Here is a 26167-nt window from a genome sequence, read left to right as displayed (position 1 = left end):
CGTACTTGAACGGTTATGCCAATATAGGGAACAAAGGGCTTTATAGCCGAATAGGGGCATAAGGTCACAGTATCGATCAGGAACCTAGATAAGCACATGACAAAGGCATATCCATCTTGAGTACAATAAGGACAGCAGTGCTGCACAACATCTGGTGTCCAGGGCTCTGCCTGTAGGAGAATATGTTATCAAAATGCAGGTGATAGCCTCAGGGCCTACTGCAGCACAAGCATACAAATGAAAAAGAGATAAAAGTGCCGCATGAGAGTGCTTGGGTTTCATCATGCAATCTAGTTGCTTTTGTGCTATTTTCTTGAAATACTGAAAGTAAAAGTTAATTCTGAGAGAGATGTACACGACGCCTACACACAGGCCAAGCCAACGGTTAGGTGACAGCTGCACCGCCAAGTCAGACCTAAAAATCCATGTAGGTTAATGACTGCCCTCCTCCCATCTGTGATGCCGCCACATAAAGATCTAGTGGTACGTAGCACTTTAATAGCATTCTATTGTCATGTGTGAGGCCATGAGAGTTCAAGCTTATGCAGCTGGATGAAATATATATATATCACTGCTGTTTGGTGGGCACGCACTTTTTCGTGGAAGCAGACAACTGCCCTATCAAAACGTGTACTCCTGGCTCCCAACATGTGCGCAGAACCAAAGCGCCTCCCTTGGTGATGCTCACATACTTGTATGACAACAACTGTGCTGTCAAGCCACACCATAAAAAGGGAAACCTTAATTACAAAAACATAACTTAATCACAACAATGCTAGCTTTAATCTGCTTGCATGGACATAGACATAGACAATCTTCTGCTTAATGCCCTCCATACCTCCACTCTGGTACCACTAAGAGGCGTCCATCACACTGTGTTACAAAGGCGCCAAGAAGTCGATCATGTCACTCCAAGCCTGTATCACTTTCAAAACCAGCTGCATAAACTACAAAGCCATAGCAAACTTTACATACCTCGAACAGGAACAAACTACCTTAGGTGTTTACCACCAAACCAAGAGCAAGCACAACACCAACCTGGACATGAACATTTTGATCAGATGAGACAAGATACTTAATACAATGCACAGTAATATAAATTCACATATAGAAGAATTTTACCTCTTTGGTGAACTGCTTATTTCTCTATCGTTCGACGGAGTGCCTGTTATGAACAGCGAAAAGAAGATATCTTCCTCTCAAGTGGTTGACGTGGCGTGAAGAGATCCCTTCAGATTCAACCTTTTATATCAGTAGCAGCTTCAGAAGTTGATCCTGTGTGTGAGAAAAATGAATTTCATTGTGTGTTTGAATATACACAAAAAAGATAAAACACCTTGATCCAAACAAAGTCTGTCATCAAGATGCATAGGTTAAAACTTCACAAACTTCTTTAAGGATTGGATAAATTGCACCCAATCAATCCTTCTGGGAATTAGACCACACTTGGTAACCAATATGTGATGTCTCTATAACCAAAGTAGTCAACAATGCCTGACATAGCTGTTCAACCCTCCAAGCATACTAATACTAAACCGCATACTACCCTCCAAGCCTAAGCCTTGACTGTTCGACTTTGCTACCATGCTACCACACTGAACATCAAAGAAAGAAATAAGTGATGTGTACTAGTGAATGTACACTCATGATCTACAGATTTTCTGGAATAAAATTTTACAATCAGACTAAAAATTCGAAAATAGTCGGATACATTTGGCAAGTTGGTCTGACAGATTTAGATTTTCAGAATTTTTGTTTTTGTTTTTACAATTTGGTTGTTGTTATTACTTATTCATTAGTGTAGTCAAAACGGTTACATTACCAAGGATCAATATAGACTGACAATCTTGTTCTGGGTAAGGCATTAGGGCTTGGATTGAAAGACTTTCAGCAGTCTGTACAGAAGAAAGTTTTCACTACATACAGCAGAGGAGCAGCTGCCGAGTTTAACATCCTGTTCTGTGGGGTTTTTGATCCAGTTTCCAAGAAGTTCGGCTTGGTCACGATGACTAGAGGAGGACTTTATAGTTTTGGGCTACAACTTTAAAACCTGGCCTGTGCATACCAAATGGGAGAGCACTGAACAACCACATTCTCATTATGTTAAAAGTAGTATACTTCACAAGTAGGGCTGGGTGAATAGTGTTTTTTTTGTCAGGAAACAAACAGGCTAGTAATTACTAAACATTCTCAATTGCCAGATCACATATTCAACAAGTCGACCTACCAGATTTAAATTTATAAGTCACAATTTCTTATTTTGTGCAACTAAGTGTGTTCTGCCCCAAATTACTGAGTTTTTGTAATAAACTGTTCTTTCTTCAATATACAGCTTTTTTGTGCCAATTTTTTTGCAGAAATTTATATTCAGTGTCTTTACTGGGGGGGGCGGTCAAAATGAGGCAAATTTGTGATACATTCTATAGCAGAGTTTCGTAACTTTTGACTTCTGTGAACTACTACTGAATCACTACTGGAAGATCTTTCTATGATTTAAGCTCCAAAACAATACACAAAACTACAGACAAAATTTATGCAAACAAATACACAAGTTCCTTTGTCTTTTTTGCCTTGCTTTGTCTAATGTGGGCTTTCTTTTTGTGAATGCATACCAGTGCTTCAATTGAGGCCACCAATTGTCTTTCCCAGATTGCTTCTAATGTACTTGCGCTGCTTTCACAAATCAAAAGAAGGATAGCAACTTAAATTTTAGCTTCTGATTTTAAATTTTAGCTTCTGATTTTAAAGTCCTTCACATTTACAAAGTAACATTTTTAAAAAATGTCAATGTTGCTTTTTATGTATATATATACTCTATTAATCAGCTAATATTATTTAATTTTCTAAAGAGTCATTGACCCCTTGACTATGTGTTGTGTACACCAGGTTAAAAAATACGACTCTTAAAGACAATTTAAACAAAAATCTGCCTAAGGTGCAAAGTTAATTCGGGAGCCATTTTTTGCAATTTTTATCTTGTCTTAGTAAAATAAAATATCAAACAGTACAACTTTTCCAATTCTTAGCAGAGTCCTTTCTTTAACTTTCTTTTGTTCCAATCATGCTCCTGTTACTTCAGTTGATGTTAACCAGTCCATGAAGCAAAACATTTACATAAGGGAAAAAAAAAGAACTTCCATATTGGATCAGACTGTACAAAGTGGAGAAACTGTTAAACTGTTTCTAAATGTTTGTGCAGAAGAACATGGATTGGTGAAGAGGACAATCCACTTGGCTTTCTCCAAACATGCCCATTTCAATCTTACCACAGCCTCTGTATGGTGTGTTTTCTTGAACTCAGTGGTACTCACTTTGAAATCGCACGGTATGACTATTTCAACACACTGAACTGGATCATCAATTTTAACTAAGCTTGAAGTTCTGGCAATATACTGTGCCTTATAACTGTAGAAAATAAGTACGGAATAAATAAACCACAGATATACCTATGCTATCTGGTTTTAGGTTTAAGCCTATAATAATTGATAAAACTCCACCGGAAGGGAAACAGCCCTCATCAGTGTAAACATATAAATACTGATAAACACCTGGATACCCACAAACTGAAATACCATTCAAAGAAAGGAAATTGAGGAGTTATTTTTATTTCTTCCTGAAGGGGCCAAAACAATGTAACGTAGTTATATGAGCAACCAGCAAAAAAGATTGGTCTAAGATTATTCTGCTTGAGTTTTACTGTTTAGGGATGGCATTAAAATATTGTTTCTTCCAGTGTTGTGTGCTTTTATTAAAGGTGCAGTGTTTTGAAGCATGTTTTAGGTCTGATCTAATCTTGTTATTCACGAGAGAGAAGCTAGAAATACTGAAATCATACCTGATCTTTCGAAAGTATTTCACTCTTTCACTGATTGGTGGAGGGGCTGGCTCTTAAGAATCTTGAGCAATATATTCTTTCACATTTACACAGACAGATTGGGTAAAATCTTTTGATACATCAACCCCTCTATTCTAACAAGTCAGTACTGATAGCAGGTCAACTACCAAACATTCCAGGCTTTAGACACTCAATGCAAAGGGTAGTGACAGGTACCTGTGAAAAGTGTGCTGTCACTATAAAATCTATATCTACAAGACATCCTATTATTTTGTGTGATACCTCCAGCTATTGCTGACTTTTTTCCCCCACTGCTTAGGTTTTGTAACTGAAAGTTACAATTTTACCAGCAAAATGTTAAGTCCTAGAATACAATTTGATGTTTGTTAAAGTGTAAGGAGTGACACAAAGTGAGGCATATGCCATGGGGACATGTGGCAGTCCTAAAAGACTACACATCAGGAGAAACACCTTATTGTAGTCAGGCAAAGAGTGCAGAAAAGAAGTGATGCTCATGCTTTAAGCATCAGGTTTTATGTGCCTTAGAATGCAGGGCTATTTAATCAGGTGTAATTCAAAATTGAAAATGTTTCACACGGTACTATGCTGTTGGTATGTCTGTGCCCCACATACACACACATCTCAATGTTCAGTAAGGAATAGTTGAATGCCCCCCCCCAAACTCTGTCTGGGAATTTATATGAATATAGTACTCTTATTTTATTAATCCATTTACAGTCCTGTAAACCAGAGTTCTGAAGGAGTGTGAGAGGCAATGAGATCAGAGAGGGTAATGAGATGCGAGAGAGAGCAATACACAGAATGTATTATTTTTTTACTATATTTTTATTGTGATAATGCGATAGAAGATGATAAATACACCATACAACGAATTTGGAGGCAAACTCCGGTAATCACACAGTAAAATCAGTAACACTAAACTACATTCCACCACCCACCCAACACCCTCTCCAAAGACACCAAGCAGACTGCACCAATTTCTTGACAGTACTAAACGCCAAAATTCGGAAATCAATGCAATATTTACTGTCATATCCCCTTGTTTCTGTAGGAAAATCCGGTCTTTCTCTCCCACTGTTTTCTTATAACTCCAGGGAGTAGTGTTGCATACATTTACCCCACACCTTGTGGATTTTTTCGGGGGCAGGCCCTACTGGCATCTGTAGTTTTTTTTAGCCACAATGTACATACCCATTGCCAGTTTCCATTCCTTCATGGTTGGGCATTCCTGTGCTCCCCAGTATTGGGTTATGTCTCTTTCGGCTACAATTCGACCAAGGCTGCAAAGCAATAACTGAGTTGTGGTACGTCAAGTCATTAGGGATCCCTAGCATTAGGAATTTGGGGTCCACTCTATCAAGTTCCCCAGTGATATCCACCCAGAATCCCTGAATTAAGGGACAGCTCCAAATCATATCATATCATATCCCTGACATCGTAGACAATGCTGGGTCTGTGCCTCCCCATTGCACGCAAGGGACGTCTATAGTAGTACACGGTGTGTAATATTTTAAATTGTACTAGGCGCAGTTGGGCCTTAATTGCTAGCTCCCTTGAGTGCAGTAGGGCTGCCTCCCAGTTTAAATCCTCCATTACTCATACTTCCTCCTCCCATTTCCCTCGTAGCTTGTGTAAGGTATCCGGCATGTTATTCTGGGTTTGTAGGTGAGGAAAATTGTTCCCTTTCCCATCTCCTCGGTCTGGAGCCATCCTTCTAGTGAGGCAAATTCTAGAAAGCCATCTCCAGGGAGTCCCTCCACTCTCCATGCATGTCGTATTTGTGCATATTTTAAGAACTGGATGACATTTATCCTGTAGCCTCACTGAAGCGAGGAGAACGGCTTGATGTCACAACCCTCAAGTAGGTCACCCCACCCTGGAGATCCAGATCAAGTCCCAGACTTCAAATCCCCATAGTTTCTGCATTTCAGGAAGCCACTTCCCCTTCCCAAGGGTGTTTCTCTAGTAGATTTACTGTGCCACCCAATGATTTTTGTCGCCTTGTCCCAGGCCACTAGTGTTACCTTTATAGCTGGGAGGAGATGCCCAGTCCCCTCACCTACATATAGGTAGTGCAGGAAGGACCTCTCCCCATGGAGCCAGCTTCAGCCTAAAATTTGAATAATCGAGGGGGGGAAATAACCAATAATTAATATTGATAAAGTAGGTGGCCCAATAATAGATCTATATGTCAGGCAGAGCTAGCCCACCATTATATTAATTACAATGTATGGTTTATAGGACTATTCTGGGGTGTTTACCATTCCACAATAGAGTCCACATGTCACTCTCAACCATCTGGAAGGTCTCAGGAGAAATCCTATAGCAAGTGTTCTGCAGGGTATAGAGCAAGTTGAGTAGGGAAATCCTAAACAGAGCTGCACTCCCCATCAATGTGAGGGGCTGCCCACTCCATCTCTTCTCAAAAGGTTCCCATCACCCTCCTGAGGTTACCTGCAGAACAGATCTCCCTTCCTAATGTCATGAATATACCCAGGTATTTGAACCAAATGGTGGTATGCGTCAGGGGGCGAAGGAGTGGCGAAACTTCCAAACCACTCTCTAGGAGGTAAAGCACTGATTTGTCCCAATTAATGCAGCAGCTAGAGTAACTCCCAAAATCTTCGAATAGTTGAAAGGTTGAGGAAAGTGACGAAGAGGAGTCGGTCAAGAAAAGAAAGATCTCATCCGAATAATGGGAAATCTCTTCTACTCCGGACTCTGCCATAATTCTGAAACCATGAATTCCAGGATGCTCATGGACTGCACAGGCAAAGGATACTATAGTAAGGGAAGAGAGGGGACAGGGGGCAGCCTTGTCATGTGCCTCTACTAATGGTGAACTCTGCGGACACCACTGCGTTGACTGTGACCACCGTCACTGAGGCCTGACATAATAACTTGACCCACCTCCTATAGCCTTCTCTGCGTCAAGTGCGAGGAAAATGCAGGGTGCTGACCAATACCTGCTTTCATTCAGCCAGTTGTGCACCCGGACTGATCCCCGTGAATCAAGGGTGAGACAATGTGCAGAAGTCTCGTAGCCAATACAGTGGCCAGGATTTTAACCTCTATATCAAGCAAGGATATCGGGTGATATAAAGTGCAATGCTCTTTAGGCCTGCCATCCTTGTGAATTACGGCTATGACGGCCGTCTGAGGTCTGGAGGGAGAGCGCCCTGTTTGTATGCTTCTATGAACGTATTCAAGAGGTGGGGTCCCAGTAATCCTATGTATAGTTTATAGAATTTCGCAAGAATTTTGTTGGGTCCCGGGATCTTGTTAGATTTTAAACCTAGCTGTGGCTGCTTCAATTTCCGCATGTGGAATATCACGGTCAAGCGCTGCTCTATCCTCAGCTTCTAGGACTGAAATGGAATTCTAGGTAATGCTCAATGTAAGGCAGTTTCTGCAGCGGCCGGACCTCATAAACGTCCTCATAGTAGCGAGCAAAGGCCCCAGCTTGTGCTTCGTCCAAATCTGCACAATCTACCCCAGGACCAAATATACGATGCACCCATCTTGCTTCCACTGCCCTCTTGCCCAACCATGCAAGGAGCATGCCGGCTTTGTACCCGGTGTCATACAAATGATGCAAAGAGGCCAGCATTTGAGTCTTAGCTCCCTTTTGTGCAAAAAAGTGATATTCACCACACAGGAGGTTCATACACAGAATTTCTATAAACAAATACATAAAACAAAACTGTCTAACATACGTCTATTGGACACACTGCCAATGTGAAGACACTACCCTGCGTTACTTCTTTAAACAAAATGTGTTTTATAACAATCACTGCAAGAAACATGTTCTGTAAACATATGAAAAACACAGTTTTTGTCTATTTTCGGAGTTAGGTAGCTGAATAAACACTGGTAAGAACAGATTTCAAATGGTTTGGAAAACACTGAGAAAACAACACTGAAATCAACGAAAAATAAATACTGAACAGAGTAAAGCCATATCACACCTCTATATTCTTTGCACATTTCAAATTAGACCTACCATTAAGAGGCCTTCTAGTAGTCAACTGCTCTGTTAATCTGAAAGTTTTCATTCTATCCAACCTGTTCTTCTATGCTAATGGCTGTACCTCTTGACGCAACACGTGTGTGTTCACTAGTTATGTAATGTTATATTGTTTTGTAAAGCGAGCAGCTACTCAGCAGTGACCCAGTGTTAGGCAGAGGTAGACTGGACCAGGCAACTGGATTTAGTTGTTAAAAAGCCAGGTTTTTAGTTTCCTCTTGAAGATATCCAGGTTGTGTGCTAGCCAAAGGTTTAGTGGGAGTTTATGCCAATGGAGTGGTCCCAGGTAGGAAAAGGATCTCCCAACTTAATCTGAGGCAATTAATGGGAGACATTCTTGCAAGGTACACTGAGTAAGAACAAAGCGTGCGTGCAGAGATATTTGCGCTGATCCTCCACTGAGGTAGGACACACCAGTCTCGTGCAAGGCCTTGTGCATTAGGACCTTAGCCTTAAACAAAGCCATCTTTTTTACCGGGGACAATGGAGGGCCCTCAAGTGGGGGAGTCATATCTGAACTAGGTGGGAGTCTGAGTAGCAGACTGGTAGTTCATTTAGGTCAGATCTATACTCGATTATCCGGATATCCAAATGGACTACATCTACATAAAATTAATGGAAATCGTGTATAATCAGTGGTTATCCAGCAAATCTGGCACAGATCCATTAGATGCGATGCAGTGCTGGAAAGTATTGTGTTCATAGAAAATGCCTTTAATAAGTATTTATACCTTATTAAGCGTTTCTTTATTGAGAGCTGAATTAAGATAAAATAGTTACATCTAAGTTAATATTGCATTACTTGTTCACTTTAGTACAACAAAAAAGAGAATTACATTAATTCTTCTCAAGTAATGCTTCTCAAGTGGCTCTATTTGTGCCAGTAATGTCTCTTCTCAGCTGTGTTTTATAATGGTCAAATACATGAGGCTTCGGAAATCTTTCTTTATACATCGAACCCTCTAGAGTAGCTCTGTGATCATAGCAGAGCTTTCAAACTAATGGTGTACAAAAGCAATCAGTATTTCTCTATGTCTAAAAGCAATACTTTGAACAACTTAAATCGTCATTTAATAAACCATTATACAGACTGCTCTTTACTTATTTAGGGCCCTATTACGATGTCGGGTGAGGATGCCTACAACAGACACAGTCTCGGTGTGGGAACCGCCAACCATAGGTCGGCGGTTCGGAACACCAGATTACGTTGAACTCCCATTTCTCTATGGGAGCTTGAGCGACAGGCGGAAACTGCCTACAGCACAAGCTCACAGAGAAATGGGAGTTTGTGTAAATTAATGTCAAGTTATCAAAAAGAGACTAGCTATGGATGGGGTTGGTATGATGTTTATTTTATAAAAATCATGGTGACTCAGTTGAGTTTTGTCGATTAGGGGTGACACCTGTTGGGTGTCTTTAGAAAGCCCTCACCCACCAACCTAGTTGGTGGCATGCTTCATCATCGGGCCCACCCAGTGACACCTAGCGTGTCCCGGGTGTGCTACGACGCCTGGTTACAGCGGAGCAGGTATGTCACTGTGTGTGCGGTGAAGGGTAGTGAGATAGTGAGTTTAAAACGGCTTGGCGGGGGTCCCAGTCCTTGAAAACTTTATTAGTTGGGCCTCCGTTAGCGGTTAAAAATAAGGCTGTTGGACGTTGGGGGCGGGTTACGACCTCCCACGTCCTTTAAAGTGTCAACATGTTTCAGCCAGTGCCTTATCTATATGCTGGCTTTCTTCAGGACTAAAATGTGGGTGTGAATTAAAAATTAAAAACTAGTGGGTGTGTAGTGTGGACTATGTGTCTACACGCCCTAAAGTGTATCTAACTGTGAGAGGGGGGGGGGGATTCCCTTCTCAAGATCACCTGTACAAATAACATAAAGGACAAGGACAAAACATACAGGGAAAGAGAGAGTCACAAAACGATATAGGTCATATATATCATGGCAGCCGGCTTAATAGCGATGAGGTGCAGGCTATCAGCAGCTCCGTTTCCAGCGATTCCAGCGGTGGATCACAAAAACGGGGAGGAAGAGGACGAAGAGGTCAACGCTGGCACAACCACTGGCAAGGAGGACAACCAAACCAATTCTATGGTTTCCCACCCAACATAGGGCATATGCAGAACCCCTACTTCGGTTTTCCTAACATGTACCCCCCAGGACCAATGCCGCTTTTTGCAGGCAACCAGGGCCCAAACTTTCCTTTTTTAGGACGGGGCCACAGGACACGGGGACGCAGAAGACCAAACCAACACAACAACGCACAGGTCCATTGGGCAGAAGAGGAAAACCCTGTCAGCTCAAACACACGCCAGAAGACAAAAGAAGCAACACCAGGAACGAGCAGATAACCAACCCCACGGACCAACCGTCACTGGTGTTCAACCTATCTAGCACCCCACTTTCCACCAAGGAACGTGCAGTCTTGGAAAAGGGATTGTCATTTGTGCCTACCACTAGACTTGACAAATTTAAGTTACATGCTGAATTAGCACAATTTTTTAGAAAGCTGAAACTCAAGTCTTTCTTTGAGAAACCAACCACCGACACAGCACAACCTGACACTAACCCTAATACCACGGGCCTCAGAGTCAACCCCATCCATAGCTAGTCTCTTTTTGATAACTTGACATATAAACTGGGGATCTGGACTAGCTTTCTGGTCCTCTCTCTCCCTCTTGATACACGCACAGTTTGTGTAAATTCCCTGCATCATGTTGCAGGCACCTCACTGCGCCCAGGCCTACAACTGTAGACCATGGAGGGATAGGGCCGAGCTAGGGGCCCTCAAAGTTGCTTTCCAACAGTCTTTCAATGTTGGAAAGCCCGACATGGAAAGGCTGTTGGAAACCGGCATGAGAAACCTAGCGGCTGAAAAACCGTCCGTAAGGGATAACGGAACCTGTAATGGATCCTTGAGGCCATTGAGCACCGATGGATTGACCGGCCTGTTTGCACTCCAACTGCTGACATTGAAATTAGGCGGTTTGACTGTAAACCTTCAGTGTCGGTTGGCAAGCCTCCGACAAGAAGTTGGAGGCTTAATGACCGAAATCGTAATGAGGCCATTAGTTATTTACTCACTTACAGACTATCTCCCCTGATCCTTAAAGATGTTGACCACAATCCAACTATATGGTACATATTTCCTGTTGAAATCTAGATGCGTCGTTTAACACTTAAATGAAGGTAATTAACACATGTTCATTCCATCTGTTTGGCCCAAGTGCCTCTAAACTATTACTATTTGCATTTATTATTCTCCCGTTATTTCTTTCTTCTGCTGTTTTTACAAGCAAGCGACCATATGTTCTAATTACTTGATGCAGTATCACAAGCCCCATTGTAATGCCTATTATTCAAATTCAGAAGGTTAGCAATACATTCTGTTTACTGCAAATATGTCAGATTTCTACATCTCATTATTTCTATATATCACTAGTAAAGTCACACAGTACGTTTCTTCACTTCAAAGTGTACAACCAGAACTACCAGCATAGAGGTCAGCCCATTATGATTGAAGTTGGCACCATAACCATTTTCCTAACAAACAGTAGCCAAGGTAACCAGAAGAGTCGGGAAAATTGGTCAACACATCTTTAAACAAATTACTGATCAAGTCACATTTTCCTCAGAAGGTAATCCAAAATGTACAGTAGCATCCAACTACTTTTACAGAGCCTAGGTCTCCTGATAAACTATGAGAAATCAATTACTGTTCCAGCCCAATTAATAAAATGCCAATGAGTGACGTAAGGGTCACAAAAGTGTATTCTTCAGAGGGCAGGCTGTCTCATTTGAAAGAGAATATCTCGTCCAACAGCCAGTTATTCTTTTATTCTGGATTTCCTGGCACTGTGTTTATTTCATTGTCCTAAAAGCCAGACTCTCGAATTAAAGAGCGAGGGGCCCAGCAAGCAAAGAGGTTGGGTACCAACAGAGACAATTGTCTTAAAAGTGATCCCCTTTGGATAATATTACACATCCAGCATAGGTTTTATCACAAACACACTCATTCTATACGTACTAAAATGAACAATGAGGAAATGCAAAAATGGCAAATTATAAAAATATATATGCAATTTATTCAGAGCAAAAGTTAAAAAGATAACAGGCATCAAAGACCGCCTATTCAGCCCTATCAAAAAATACAATCCTAATCAATTAATAAAAACACATTATGCCCTTATGAGTGGATACTACATTAAGTTTATGGAGACAATTATTTCAAATGAAATCTAAAATATTATTGAATATTGATCTCGTTTTATGACTATTGTACTCTCACTCTTCAAATAGGAACTAATTTTACTTAAAACTGCTTCCCATTCTTTATGAAATTTTATTTTAATGTGTTTTTTGTATATGTGTTTTTATTAATTGATTAGGATTGTATTTTTTGATAGGGCTGAATAGACTGCCATTGATGCCGATTATCTTTTTAACTTTTGCTCTGAATAAATTGCATATATATTTTTATAATTTGCCATTTTTGCATTTCCTCCTTGTTCATTTTGGTACGTATGGAATGAGTGTGTTTGTGATAAAACCTATGCTGGATGAGTAATATTTCCCAAAGGGGATCACTTTTTAGACAATTGGCTGAAAGCCATACTCTACAAGACACAGGCAGGAGTGTAGGGAGGATCAGTGATGCTAGGGGAGAAAAACTGGGAGAGTTTATCTACAACGCTTCTGCTGTCATTCTTTTAATGGTGGTACATGCTGAACAGAGTCTTTCTCACTTGGGATGCTCATGTCGACCAACCTATGGTACAAGGAAATTGCTGATCAGTAAGCAATTATAACACATAAACATGCAAGATCTTAGTCCAGTCAATGTAACTCTAACGTACCAAAGAGTACCATCTTCATCCAGACAGACAACACTATGGTAAGGTATTAACCTAGGCAAAAAAATGCTAACAAGGGAGGATAAAAAAAGAATGTGGCGCAGGCAGAGTACAAAGTTTGAAAACCATATCTTTGCACTATTCCACTCCCCTCTCGCCCGGATGTTGATTAACAAATAAAAGCATGACTGAATGAAGAGGTTCCTCAGTGCCCATCACTGGTGAGGTCAATGGTGGCATCTACAATTTCCTACCTGTCCTAAGAGCCATATATGTGGCTTCTTGCTGGCTTCAAATCCTGCCCAGAAAGATGGGCAGGATTTTGAACCACAGTAAGACTACCAGCGCAAAACTTGCCACGTGGTCCCCAAGTAACCACACCACAGATATCTTTAAGTGTGCTCCATTGACAAAGTCACTCTATGCCTCGAAGAGGAAGAAATTCAGCATTTTCTATACCAACACAAACTCACCCAATGTTTCCATTGGAAATATCTCATTGCCTACTTTGGGATAAGTCTAACTTCCAATTTTCTCCTAAATAATTAGGTTAAGTTGCTAGCATCACTTGCAGCAAATATCCTTCCTAGGCATCTTTTTTCAACATTCCAGCATTTACACATTTTAAACTGGCTCCAAGAATGTTTTCACTAGTAGAAGGAAGTGGACACCTCCTTTGTTGCCCACTTTAGCCTTATCTCAGCACAAGCTCCCACCACTTGAAACCATTCTTAAGTCAGACTCCAACCAGTCAAAAAGGAAATATTTTTTATTGGCTAGCCCTTCAACCGGACAGTGAGAGTGAAACTGGAATACTGCATATGACTTTTGCCAAATACAACCTTAAGACCACACATTTGCTGCCTTACAAAATAATTTTCACAGTAACCAGCCATTTTCTTTGCCTTGATTCTTTCAAGACTGAACATCCCCACCAATAAGGTCTCTTTATAGCTTAAAAGAACCTCAACATATTATCGCTCTGAAACAAATGCTATCACCTATTTGCGAGCCACCAATATATGTGCACTGGGTTACCATCACCAAAGCAATCAATAACAAGATGGATAACTTCCTGCTACTTCTGTTCTCTTGATGACTGTCCCAATCTGAGATCTGAAGTGCGGCCACCTGGAGCCCGATCTATACCTTTACCAAAAGTCACTGCATTGTTTCCGATTTCAGAACAGACACCTTAGTGGATCAGGCCGATCTGTACAACTCCAAGAGTATATTCTCACCTTATGTACCTAATAATAATAATAATAATAACTTGGTACTTATATAGCACACGAATCACCACAAGGGCATCTAGGCGCTGTACTCCTACCACTGTAGGGACCCTTCCTGGTTTTTCCCTGTGAAGTGTCCACTCCTGGGGACCCCCAAGGTGAAACCAGGCATCCCAGCGCTGTTGGGGCCGTTGGAGATTAAGCAAGCTATTGCCCAGAGTCACAGAGTGGGACCCATGATTAGAATAGGCACAGAGGCGAGAATAGCAGGTCCGAGGAAACTTTTTGAGCCCGAGACTCGCCGAGGCGGGAATTGAACCCTGGTCAGAGTTCTGCATCAAGGTCTGCCGCTCTAACCATTTAGCCACACTTCCCCACCTATTCACCTTGTTCACCCACCAAGAGAGTAAAGACATTAGTATGCTAATCTGTACTAATGGATATGAATATCAAAGAAAATCCTGTGGTAGAGAGGGAAACATTACTTACTTGTAATACCAGTTCACTATTCTGAGTATCTTTTCAAATTCACAAATAACCAAATCTCCTGTTAACCTAGTGTAATAGTTGAAACTGGTTGATTAGATCCTTTCTTGGAGCTTGCTGACAAATAAATGGCACACCACTGTTGTGTGTTCTTGGACCATGGAGCTCCTGGATTTCTTTAAAGGTGCAATGTCAAAATTCATACATGTAAATCATGAGGTCTGGACAACATTCAAATCTTTACTGTGCCATTTTAATGGTCGGAATATGGAACGTGGGCTACTGTGCCAATGTTGTTATAGGGCCTAAATGTAATGCTAACTGCTGTTATTTTTCTTGAAGACAGCTTTTTGTGACATAATTTTTTCATAAAAAAATGTTCTCTCGGACAGCTCATATAGATGGAGATATTCCACGAGTTGCAAATTTGGAGAAGACACTGATGATCGAGAACCAGGATTTCACTTTAGTTTTTCTATCGGCACAGGTAAGGCATATATGCAGTAAGAAAAGCATTTACACAGCACTCTTGTCATTGAAGATGTGAATTAGACAGGTCTTTTCTGGAAGCAAACAGTTGCTGGAGACAGTTACAATAATGAATGAGAGGTATGTAGATTTACCACAACGGCTAGTAATTTCCGCAGTGTAACAAAATGTGACAAGAAATATAAAATGCAAAAGTTAACACTATCAGAAACCTCTCCCTCTCTGGAGCATTATCAGGAAGGTTTGATATGAACCACATAGGTCCTTCAAGCGTTTTGGACCTGCTGTGAAACAAAAGAAAGTGTGAGAGTTTCTTCCTGCTGTATCACAGGGCTTCTCTTTGTCCTCTTATCTCAATAACTCAGTGCAGTGTCTAAACAGCTACATCATGGTACCAGTCAAAGTACAAAATGCTGGACCACATTCACCGTCCATCAATTTAAAAAGCATTGAGCATGACGTTTCTGCATTAAACCAATCAAAAGTTAGTTTACCTAGCTAGATTTTTTACTTGTTTTGTGCAGCCGACGTGGGGAGCCTTAGTCTCCCTAACATAGAATTCTGGATTGGATGAAGCCTTTTTTGATGCTAGAAACATGCTAAAGTTATCTTACATTCATCCACAGCACTCCAGATTATCTGTCAAGATCTAAGATACTCCGAACAAAAGCATAGCTTTCTGCGTTAGTAGTCAAAAAGTTAACTAGCATTGTCAATGCCTAAAGGTCTGACAAACTTAAAAGTATTTTCAGTCACTGGTGAGTTTACACACTTAATAAGTCATACATACACTCTTTGTCCCTTATCCATTCACTCATACATCCATAGATTCAATCACCCACTGACTCATGCTAGCATTCACACCCTTATCCCTACATTAAAACACACAGACAAACTCAATAAAACACAAGCAAAAAAAATTCAACAAGCATATGCAAAATAAATTAACAGAACACAAGTAGAAAAAGAAAACATACCGCCAATGCATAGGCTTGCAAAAATTTCCCACGATAGCTGGTCTATACCGGCATTAAAGTCCCTTTCCCTTGTTAAAGGATTAATGCTGGAGCGGGCCTTTAATGTCCGGTATAGCCCGCTAGGGCAGGCTATATTGTAACATTTCAAAATTAACAGGTCAGCTCCATGGCATCATCCAAGCGTTTCCAAGGGAACCAATCAGGCCTAAAGACTTTACCCGTGGGAACCCAGGGGGGAGCATGGCACAAGCCGTACTCCCCCTGGGCTTTTTCACGCAAGTGGAGCAGGCCACGTTAGATGATCGGTGTAGGCAGGTAAGGGGGCAGGACTTAGGTAGTTCTATATATGGAAGTGCCTTGGCAGGAAGACTCTTGTGGCGTCAGTGCCCAGGGGTGTAGTAGGACTTTGTCCCAAAAAACATTTCTGTCAGGTATTTCACCTTGGAATTTTTTGCTAATTGTTGCCGGTTTTGTTAATTTTGTCGAATACCAATGCTGTTTGCGACGCAATATGTGTCCTTTGTGAAGCGGGCGGGAGGACTTGTTACAGCCCGGTCTCCCTGGGGAAGCATGGGTGGTCTTTGAACGCCTGAGACGTAAGGCGGCGAGAGGGGTAGCGGAGGCTTACTGGCGCAGGCTAGGCCCCCTAATGCGCTGCATACTTCAATGGCAAGGAAAGCTTCTGGTTGTATCCCCACTCAGCGTTCCATCTCAGGGCTGGTTGATGGCGCATCTGCCTCAGATGTTGCTCCGTTGGGGATTCCGGGAGAGGAGCAGCTTCACTTGTTCATAGGCTCACGCGGAGGTCGGCTGGCCAAGCGTGTTCCGTCACGTGGGGGTGGAGCTTACAGGGTTGTGACAGCACAAAATGTTTTGTTTGATCATAATAAAGAAAACATTGCGCCCAACAAGAAGCTTTCTAGCCGGTCCTCCTCGCTCGTTGCATAATCGAGTGACGGGGAGGAGGGTTTTTCGGAGTCAACTATGTTACCAGCTCCTTCTGTCTCAGTTATTCCTGCAACCCCTCTTGGTGAGGGCGTTTATTTGCTGGAGAACGGGTAGCAATTGTTAAAGATACCAGTTTTCAAGTGTAGGATTTTTCTGATATAGTACCTGTGTTTGGAGATTCTTGACAGGTATAAGGGTCAGATAATTACATGTTGATTGATAAGAATATTGGCTCTGAAGTTGAGCATGTTGTGGTCCCACGTTGTCCCAGCTGTCAAGGTGACTCGCATGTTTCACAGTTAGGGGTTGCTCCTGGGGAAGAGTTTGTTTTTCCTATTAATTGTGCTGCGGTCTTCGGTCTGGTCAGTGGGTTTGGGTTGCACACTCGGCATTAGCCCCCTCAGCAGCGTCAGGTGGCACGGCGTTACGGAGGGTGGAAGGGGGACTGGACATAGCCCCTCCTTCAGGCAAGTGTGGCTTGAAGGCAAATGTTTTTTCCTCCACAAAAACACAGTATGGAGAATATATATTTTTGACAGCGGAGCAAGATGTGGCTTCCTTTCCTTGGCCTGAAACTCAAGGACGATCACGTGCGGATGTTCGATCTTCAGCTGGACATTTGAAGCGGACGTCAGCGCATATCTGGAGATCATATGATGGGGGTGTGCGTGATGGGGAAAGGCGGGAGTGAGTAATGCTCGTTTAGATATGCATGATGACAATCTGGATTATGAGGATGACAGTAATGAATTGGGGGAGGGGGAGTTGAGGAAGGGGGGACTGTGCTGAACCCCTGACGGTTTCACATCTAAAAAGTGGGGTGCAAAGGGGATTGTTGGGGACAACAAATGTGCTTCGTGTATTACAGAAGTTCAGAGCGGACCGGACAACAGTTCGAGATCGGCTGAGCGGCCCTCGACAGCGGGATGATCCTAGGGAATTGCAAAAACGTTCATCTCAGCTACCGTCAGGCAAGGCACAGTGGTGAGCCACGTGGAGTCAATCGGACCACAAGGAAAATATCACAAGTTCTATTGGTGTTGGGGAGAGGTTTGTGAATGCTGACGTGATCTCTCAACCTGAAGTTGTATTGCAGAATTCAGGTACACAGGACAATACCACCGGTAGTGGTCTGATAGACGCGACCTCTACTATTCAGCCAAAGTGGTTCAGGTAGCTCATTCTGATAAAGACGAGAAGGAAGAAGATCAGAATATTCATAAGAAGCTTCCTTATATGGGTATTGTGATGCCTTTGGGGTCACACCTTTCAGACAGAACGAGAAATAGAATTTGGAGGCATGAGTTCGTAGATGTTTTAAAATTATTACACAAGGAAGGATCCAAGGAAGAGGAATGGGAGCTGGCTAAAAGGCCTAGGGTTCCGAAAACCATTGAAATTTGGATGTCAGCTTTTCTCATCTATGCGAGCATATATTGTGAACGACACCAAGAGAGGGCAGTAGCTATGTTTTAATATATGGATATCATTCGCAAGGCCCAAATGCATTTTGGTGGTTACGTCTGGTTAAGCTACAATGAAGAATTTAGGGCCAGTATCAGTATCTTTCATGATAAGCCATGGGGGGGGGGTGCGGGGGGGGCGGTGGGGGGGTGTAGATTCTGAACTTTGGCTTCAATGGATGTTTTCTACTCACCCACCAGACACAACACATAGTAGTTTGCCGTCACTTATTGGCCCTTTCAACCCCGTCCCGCCCAGGCTGGGACGGGTTGATATGGGAGAGGACAACTATTGGTTTCAGAAGCGTGCTGGAACTTCAATAGGGGATTTTGTAACAGACAATTTTGTCATTACAAACATGGCTTCTCACAATGTGGGGGAAAACATCAACTCACTCAATGCTTCGCGGGTTCCAAGTTTGATGACCATGGGAGATTCCAGAGGGGGAGAGGTTCAGCATTCCAATATCCAACTGGAGCGGAATTGGCAAAGAGTGATATTAAATCAGAATTTCGTCTTTTGTCTATACACCCTTCTGATTTTGAGCTCTTGGGTATGTTTTTCAATGGTTCTTTTTATGTGGACATGGTTCTCCCCATGGGATGTTTGGTTTCCTGCGCCCTCTTTGAGACGTTTAGCACTTTTAACAGTGGTGCTTTACCCAGTTTAGTGGTCATGCTACGGTCTGCCATTTTTTGGATGATTTCATGTTCATTGGTTCTGGTAACAATAATCAATGTAATTTGGCATTACAAAGTTTTCAAGTCTTGGTGCAGGAACTGGGTGTCCCTTTAGCCCCAGAGAAAACAGATTTTCCCAGCACAAGGCTAACCTTTTTAGGAATGGAGATTGATACAATGGACATGATAGCAAGATTGACTACGGAGAAAGTGCAAGAAATTAGGTCCTTTTTGCTAACTGTCATTGATCAGCCATAATTGGAACTCAGGCAAGTCCAGTGTTTGTTGGGCTATTTGAATTTTGCATGTAGAGTCGTCAGGGCTGGCAGGATCTTTTGTAGGCGTCTGGGTATGTCAATGTCTGGGGCTTCCCTCCCTCATCACAAGGTCAGGATTTCCAAGGCGGTCAGGGAAGATTTCTGTATCTGGCTGCAGTTTCTGGAGGATTTCAATGGTGTGTCTCTGTATTTTGTTGAAGAGAATATGCTATGGCAGATTCAAATCTTTTCAGGTGTGTCAGTTGCAAATGGATTTGGCTTGTTCTGGGAGGGTCGTTGATGAGGATTACACATTTATATAGCGCATGCTACCCGGAGGCATCCCAGCGCGTTAAGTACCTAGTCATTACTCCGGCTCAAGGAAACAAAGGTTTTAAGCAGTTTACTGAAAGTAAGGTGGTTTGATTCAAGTCGGATGGCATCAGGGAGCTGGTTCCAGAATTTTGCAGCGTGAAGGGAGAAACGACGGCCACCCATGCGTGTCCTTTTGATCCTAGGGACTGTCAGAAGTTTCTTGTGGTTTGATCTGAGGGTCCGAGGGATATAATGGAGCTAAAACATGGGTTGGATCAAGGCAGGTCTGAAGTCAGAGATGGACTTATGGACAGTACACATAGCCTTGAACAAGATCCTTTGCTGCACTGGAAGCCAGTGCAACTGGCGTAGTGCAGATTTGGCCGAACTCCGTTTAGGCACATCCATTAGCAATCGTGCAGCACAGTTTTGTACTATCTGCAAGACTTTAATAGTTCCCTGAAAGGCACCCAGGTATACTGCATTTGCGTAGTCAAGACGTGACAGAATGAGGGACTGGACCAACAGACGCCTGGCTACAAAAGGGAGGAGATTTAAGATCATTCTTAGCAGTCAGACCATAGCAAGTTGCCACAACCTTACGCGCTTGTACCAAAAAATTAAGGTTGGGATCTAGCCAGACACCCAGACTCTTGATTTGCTTCTTAGGGGAATAGGGCAACCCAAGGCAGCTAGGCCACCATGGATCTAGATTGTTGGGGGCCATGTGCCCTAGCATCATTATTTCGGTCTTGGAACCATTAAGTTTCAGGAAGGATGCCTCCATCCATTCCAGTACTTTACTTAGGCAAGAGTAAAGATTAGTGCCAGAGGTGCCATGTCTGGAGAGGGAGACTGCCAACTGGGTATCATCGGCATAGGTGACCAACTGGACCCCCCCAGGGAGGAACCACCTGAGCCAGTGGCCTCATGTAGATGTTAAACATGGTAGGGCTTAATGGGGATCCCTGGGGGACCCCGTACAGCAAGGGAATCTGCTTTGAAATTGCCTCATCTTCAAAGACAGCAAAAGTTCTGTCTGTGAGAAAGGACTGAAGCCAATTAAGAGCCATCCCTGATACCCCAACATCACTCGGCCTCAGCAACATTATCAAGTGATTAACCGTGTCGAAGGCAGCGCTGAGGTCTAATAGAATGATAGCAGCGCAGCTTCCAGAATCCACTATTTTCCTCGCTTCTTCGACTATGGCAATAAGGACCGTCTCAGTGCCTTACATCCCACCCGTCTGGGTGGGATGTAAGGCATTATTATTTTCCAGAAAAGTGGATAATAGGGAATTGACATGCTTTTCGGCCAGTTTACCTATACCAGGTAACAGAGATGGGACGATAATTTGCTCAATCCTCTGGATCTAAGTTCGGTTTCTTTAAGAGTGCCTTAACTCTTGCCTGTTTCCAGGGAGGTGGTACCAGCCCAGCTGCGAGGGAGAGGTTAATTACCTCCCGTAAAACTGGGGAGACAGTCTTCGAAACCATCTTAAGGGGTGTGGGAGGAACGGCATCGGCCGGAGATCCAGACTTAAGGTTCCCCAATAGTCGCTGCAGAGTGGATAAGTCAAGGGGGACAAATTCCTCCAGTCTAACAGCCCATCAGGGGGGGCAAGGGGTAATATAGGTTCCACCTGCTGAAACCGCGAGTAGATGTTGAAACCTTTAGAAGCAAAAAAGTTTGCTAGCTCATCGCAACGCTTCTGTGCATTAGATGGTTCAATGAGAGGGCCCGCAGGAGCAATCAGTGATTTAAAAATTTCCCTAGGGGAATTGGAGGCAGAGGCAATCTTATCTTGGTAGTAACTGGATTGTGTCGTTCGTTTTTATTTTATTTTTATAGATCTGAAGGGCTGATCGATAATTGCTTTTTCTGACCTCTGAGAAGTCCTTCCTCCATTTCCTTTCCAACGGTTTGCAGGATTACTTGAGTGTTTTTAATTCCGGAGTGTACCACGCTTTTTCATTGGCACCAATGCGGTGACAAAGTTCTGTTTTCGGCAGGGTAAGGTCCAAAGAGGACTCCAGCCAACTATTTGAGGATGCGTGTGTCATTATAGGATTCGCGCTAAGGGCCGGAACAGACAGTCTGAGATCCGCGACCCATTCCTCCAATGGTAACTTGGACCAGACGCGACTCAATTTATTTTGTTTTTATGACAGGAGGTGCCTGGTCGGGGGGGGGGGCAAGAAAAGGATAAAAGAGTATGATATGACCAAGGAACTACAGTGGATTCCCTCAGGCTTATGTTATCAAGATTTGTGAAGAAGTGGTCTAGCAGATGACCTGCTCTGTGGGTGGGGCCAGTGACGATTTGTTTCAGATGAAGCACATCCAAGCCTGCCATAAGATTTTGAGAGGCAGGAGTGTCAGGTTCATCAAGGTGGATGTTAAAATCTCCCAGAATGGAGAAATTTGGAGTGATGCTTGCGAGATTTAAAGCAATGTCAGGAAGATCATTACAGAAGTTAGCGTGTGGGGGGCAATATAAAAGAATCCCTGATAAGGTACATGTGGGTGAAAAACTGATAGCAAACATGACACTCTAACAATCCGAGAGAGTGCAGCAAGTTGATCTACAGCTGTAGGTATTTTTATAAATAATTGCGATTCCCCCACCCTGACATTTATCTCAGTCTTGTCTCATGATGGCATAATTTGGGGGTAGAGCCCGGACAACATCGGGATCAGACGAAGCATTCGTCCATGTTTCCGTTAAGAAGAGTACATCGGGGCATCTTTCTTCTAATAACATGCATAATTCATTTGCATGTTTGGGGAGGGAGCGGCAGTTAAGTAATGCTAGGGAATATGCCCTAGTATTACCAGTAAGTGGCATGGGGAGTTCATAAGAGGAAAGATCAAATTTGCAACGGGGACAGGAACTTTGTCCCTTATCGTGTAATATGATATTCGAGCTTTTAGTGCTTTCCTTTCCCCTAAGTGCCAAAAGCTGTTCCTTTTTGTACCTCAATTTCCCTGTAGGGTTTTGTACAGGAGCTCTGGCCCCTGGGCCCGTCCTGGCGTGGACGGGCGCAGACGGGCTCTCCTTTGGCGCTCCTTTGGCGCGAAGAGGGCGCGTCCGCTGTTCGCGTCCGCTGCGCAGAGGCATGATCGTCTTATTTTATACTGACGCAGATCGCGTCCCAAACACTAGCCCGCTACCCTGAATACCTCCCAAGATGGCCACTCGATACTCTGGCAGCCTCCGTGGGCGTGTAAACGCCAGCACCTACTCGGCTGAGTAAAGGGGGATGTGGCGGTAAGTTTTTAAAAACAGATAGCAAATTGCCCAAATAAATTTTAAGTTAAAAATGCAAGTGCGCACAATACAGCTCAGCTCCCGGCTTCCGCCTCAGGAGTAACTAGGTCTCGCGCTTGTGACAGGAAGCCCCTTTTTTTTACTGACGCAGATCGCGTCCAAAACACAAGCCCGCTACCCTGAATACCTCCCAAGATGGCCGCTCGATACTCCGGCAGCCTACGTGGGCGTGTAATTGCTCAGCACCTACTCGGCTGAGTGAGGGTGGATGTGGCGGTAAGTTTTTAAAAACAGATAGCAAATTGCCCAAATAAATTTTAAGTTAAAAATGAAAGTACGCACAAAACAGCTCAGCTCCCGGCTTCCGCCTCAGGAGTAACTAGTAACTAGTTGGTGCGCCTAAAGTTGGCCTTCTCACTGGTTGCAGCATGGGCGTAGCATTGCCTTTCTAGAACGTTTTCCTATGATTGTGGCTCTTTTGGTCTGGGGGGGGGGAAAGGGGGGGGGGGGGAGGAATTCCGAGACCGATCTGTTCTTTTTCATGTCGATAAGATGGCTGTTGTGGATTTAATCAACAGACAGAGAGCCAAAGAGTATTATGCCTTTTAAGGGCATTTATGTTATAGAGTTTAAAGTTGAATATTGTATTTAAGGCTAGACACATTCCTGGTACCAATAATTCCATAGCAGACGCTTTGTCTTGCTTCCATTGGCAGAAGTTTCACAGTTTGGCACCAGGGGCAGACCTAACCAAGACTGCGATTCCACAGAGCGTTATGGGAGTTGGGGGATTGAGGATCGTCGAGCTAGTAGAGAAATCTGTAGCTCCCACCACCAGAAGAAGCTATTGACAGGCTTGGACAGAGTTTCTAAGTTATGGCAACGCTGATTTTCAATTTGGGGAGGTGATCAATAAGGAAAACTTTTGGGTTTTGTAATGCATTTAATAGACAAGGGCCTATCTCACACCACTATTGCAGGAAAGTTAGTTCGGATTTCCTTTTATGGAAAGTTATGGTGGGGATAAGACACAGTTGAAGGTATTTTGGTGAGGAAAGTTTTAATAGGTCTCAGCAGGGAGCGGAGGCATACTTCTCCTTTACAGGAACCAGTAACTCAAGTTATTACAACTGCTTTTGGTGTAGTTGCCTTTCTGTTGCTATGATGAGTGGGAAGTTTTTCGGTTATGGTGGATTTGGTTATTTTTTGGTGCATTTAGGGTTTCTGAGTTATTGGGTTTACGGGTCTCCCTGGAATTTGCAGTGATGAGATTTTCTTGCAGCAGCAAAAACTTAGGATTTGGTCGAGTGCATCCAAACCAGATCAGTTAGGAAAGGGCACCTGGGCACATTTCAACAGGTGCGGGGTGGAGGGCTGTTGCCCAGTGGTCAAGTGGGAGGTTTTTACCAATCTAGTTTGGTTCAAGTCTGGTGCAATATTTTGTCATAAGATTATCTAAGATTACTAGGTCTCACTTGCTAGCAGTATTAAGGAAGGCTCTGGTTAGGTTGAGAAAAGATCTTTTTATTTGGCACTCATTCGTTTCGTATTGGCGCTGCTACTGAAGCTGCAAGGTTGGGTTGGACATGCGCTGATATACGGTGGATTGGGAGGTGGAAATCGTCTTGTTGTGCTCGTTCTGTTAGAAAATGATTTGTTGCTGTTCTTTCAACTTGCTCATGTTTGTTTTTCCATTTAGGTTGTGTGCAGGGCCCTTTGTCAGAAAAAATTAACACCTGGATAGTGGGCCATTCCGTCATTAAGTGGGCAGCGATTTTTGCAGAACAACAAATTTATGGCAGATCCCTTGGACTTCCAAGTGTCAGACATGAAGTTTTATGGAAGGGCAACAGTGGTATGCGGTGGGCGGGTTTGTTTCCTACGTTAACTGAACTGTTTTTCTCTCTGGGTCCTCCTGATATGCTAGTCATCCATTTGGGGGAAAACGACTTGGTGTCATTATCAGGTTTGTCTCTCATTAAACAAATGAAGCTGGACCTTGCTGTTATCAAGAACAATTGGGCAGGCATGTGTTTAATTTGGACAGAATTCCATTAAAGGAAAGATTGGAGGGGGAAAGTAGTCACGCTGCAGTGGAACAGGCCAGATGTGAACTCAACAGGGCCTTGAAGGTATTTTGTCATACCATGGGTATTAAAGTGTTGTCCAATTGCAAAATTACAAGATCCGAAGGGCACTTAATAGGAGTTGATGGTGTTCACTTATCCCAACTGGGTCAGGCTTATTATTTGTTGGAACTGAGGGATATGCTCGCAAACCTATGGAATTTATGGTTCAATCACAGTTTATGATTTTTTTTCCTTTTCAACAATCTATAAGGTGTGGCCAGGAAACCTCTACGGTTTTGCTGGGTGGAGCTTTTGGGGGATGGAGAGTCTGGAGTGGCCTTATCCATCCCTCGGGGTCGGGTGATGGACTAACGCAGGGTAGGGGGAAGAGAAAATTGGGGTTTGCAATTACATGGGGTTTGTTCTAGAAGATTTGATTGAGCTGTTTGGGGTAAATTTTCATAAAGGTTGGGGGTTTTACGAGATAAATTAAGGTATTTATGATTTCAAGTTGTTTACAAAGTGGTTTGATTTGAAAGTGATGAGAAATTTACCTGTTTTAATAAAGTGTCCTTTTTTGCTATAACAAAAGTAGCGGCTTGTGATTATTGCGCGATAATGAGCGTTAGTTTTACCACAAGGCAACCACCAGGTTTACAGTCATAACATTACAAAATTAGTTAGCCAAGTAATATACAGCCTCTCAAGAGGGCCTAGCATGGATCTGACAGTGAGTGAAATTTTTGTACCCCAAGGCTATGTCAGTGAGGATAAAATACACCAAACCCTTGCCTACTAAGTTACTCTTTCAGATTCCATGTAAACAAAATCCCTGTCCACACACCTAAACAATGCGTGATAACAATCCATCCTTAAAGCCTAATTCACATACATTTTACATAATAACTAAATAAGGCAACAGGTCTGATCATAATAAACAGATCGGACTATGGCCTCTGACGTAACTTTTCCCAATGAACGAATCTAGTCTACACTTAAACCAATCAAGGCTTTAGCCCCATTTATTGACTTGTCACCATATTCAACAAACGCCTACTTTAGTACACATACTCTCTCCCACAAAGCAACCGTCAGGCATACAGTCAATAAATTATAAATATGTACAAATTTACAGATGGAAAAACAATATCCAACCCCAGCTAAGGGGGCCCAACAAGGATTATCTCAGTGTAAATCGCTTACCACAAGTTTTGTCTGAGAGATAACTAACACCAAAC

The 26167-nt window shown here is 42.9% G+C and overlaps 1 protein-coding gene across 2 annotated transcripts in view; it reads right to left on the bottom strand.

The window, feature by feature from the left end:
- The window catches only part of FAM168A (family with sequence similarity 168 member A), a 489029-nt gene that overhangs the window by 433644 nt on the left and 29218 nt on the right, over positions 1-26167 (bottom strand). For both annotated transcript variants that reach the window (XM_086933841.1, XM_086933842.1), the window contains exon 2: positions 1123-1275. The gene's annotated coding sequence lies outside the window, so the exon portion shown is untranslated. The remainder of the gene's footprint in view (positions 1-1122; positions 1276-26167) is intronic.

The sequence above is a fragment of the Lissotriton vulgaris genome, chromosome 8 (assembly GCF_964263255.1).
Source record: "Lissotriton vulgaris chromosome 8, aLisVul1.2, whole genome shotgun sequence".
Classification (NCBI taxonomy): Eukaryota; Metazoa; Chordata; class Amphibia; order Caudata; family Salamandridae; genus Lissotriton; species Lissotriton vulgaris.
The sequence above is the reverse complement of the archived record's forward strand: the minus strand, read 5'-3'. Positions and strand labels throughout refer to the sequence as shown.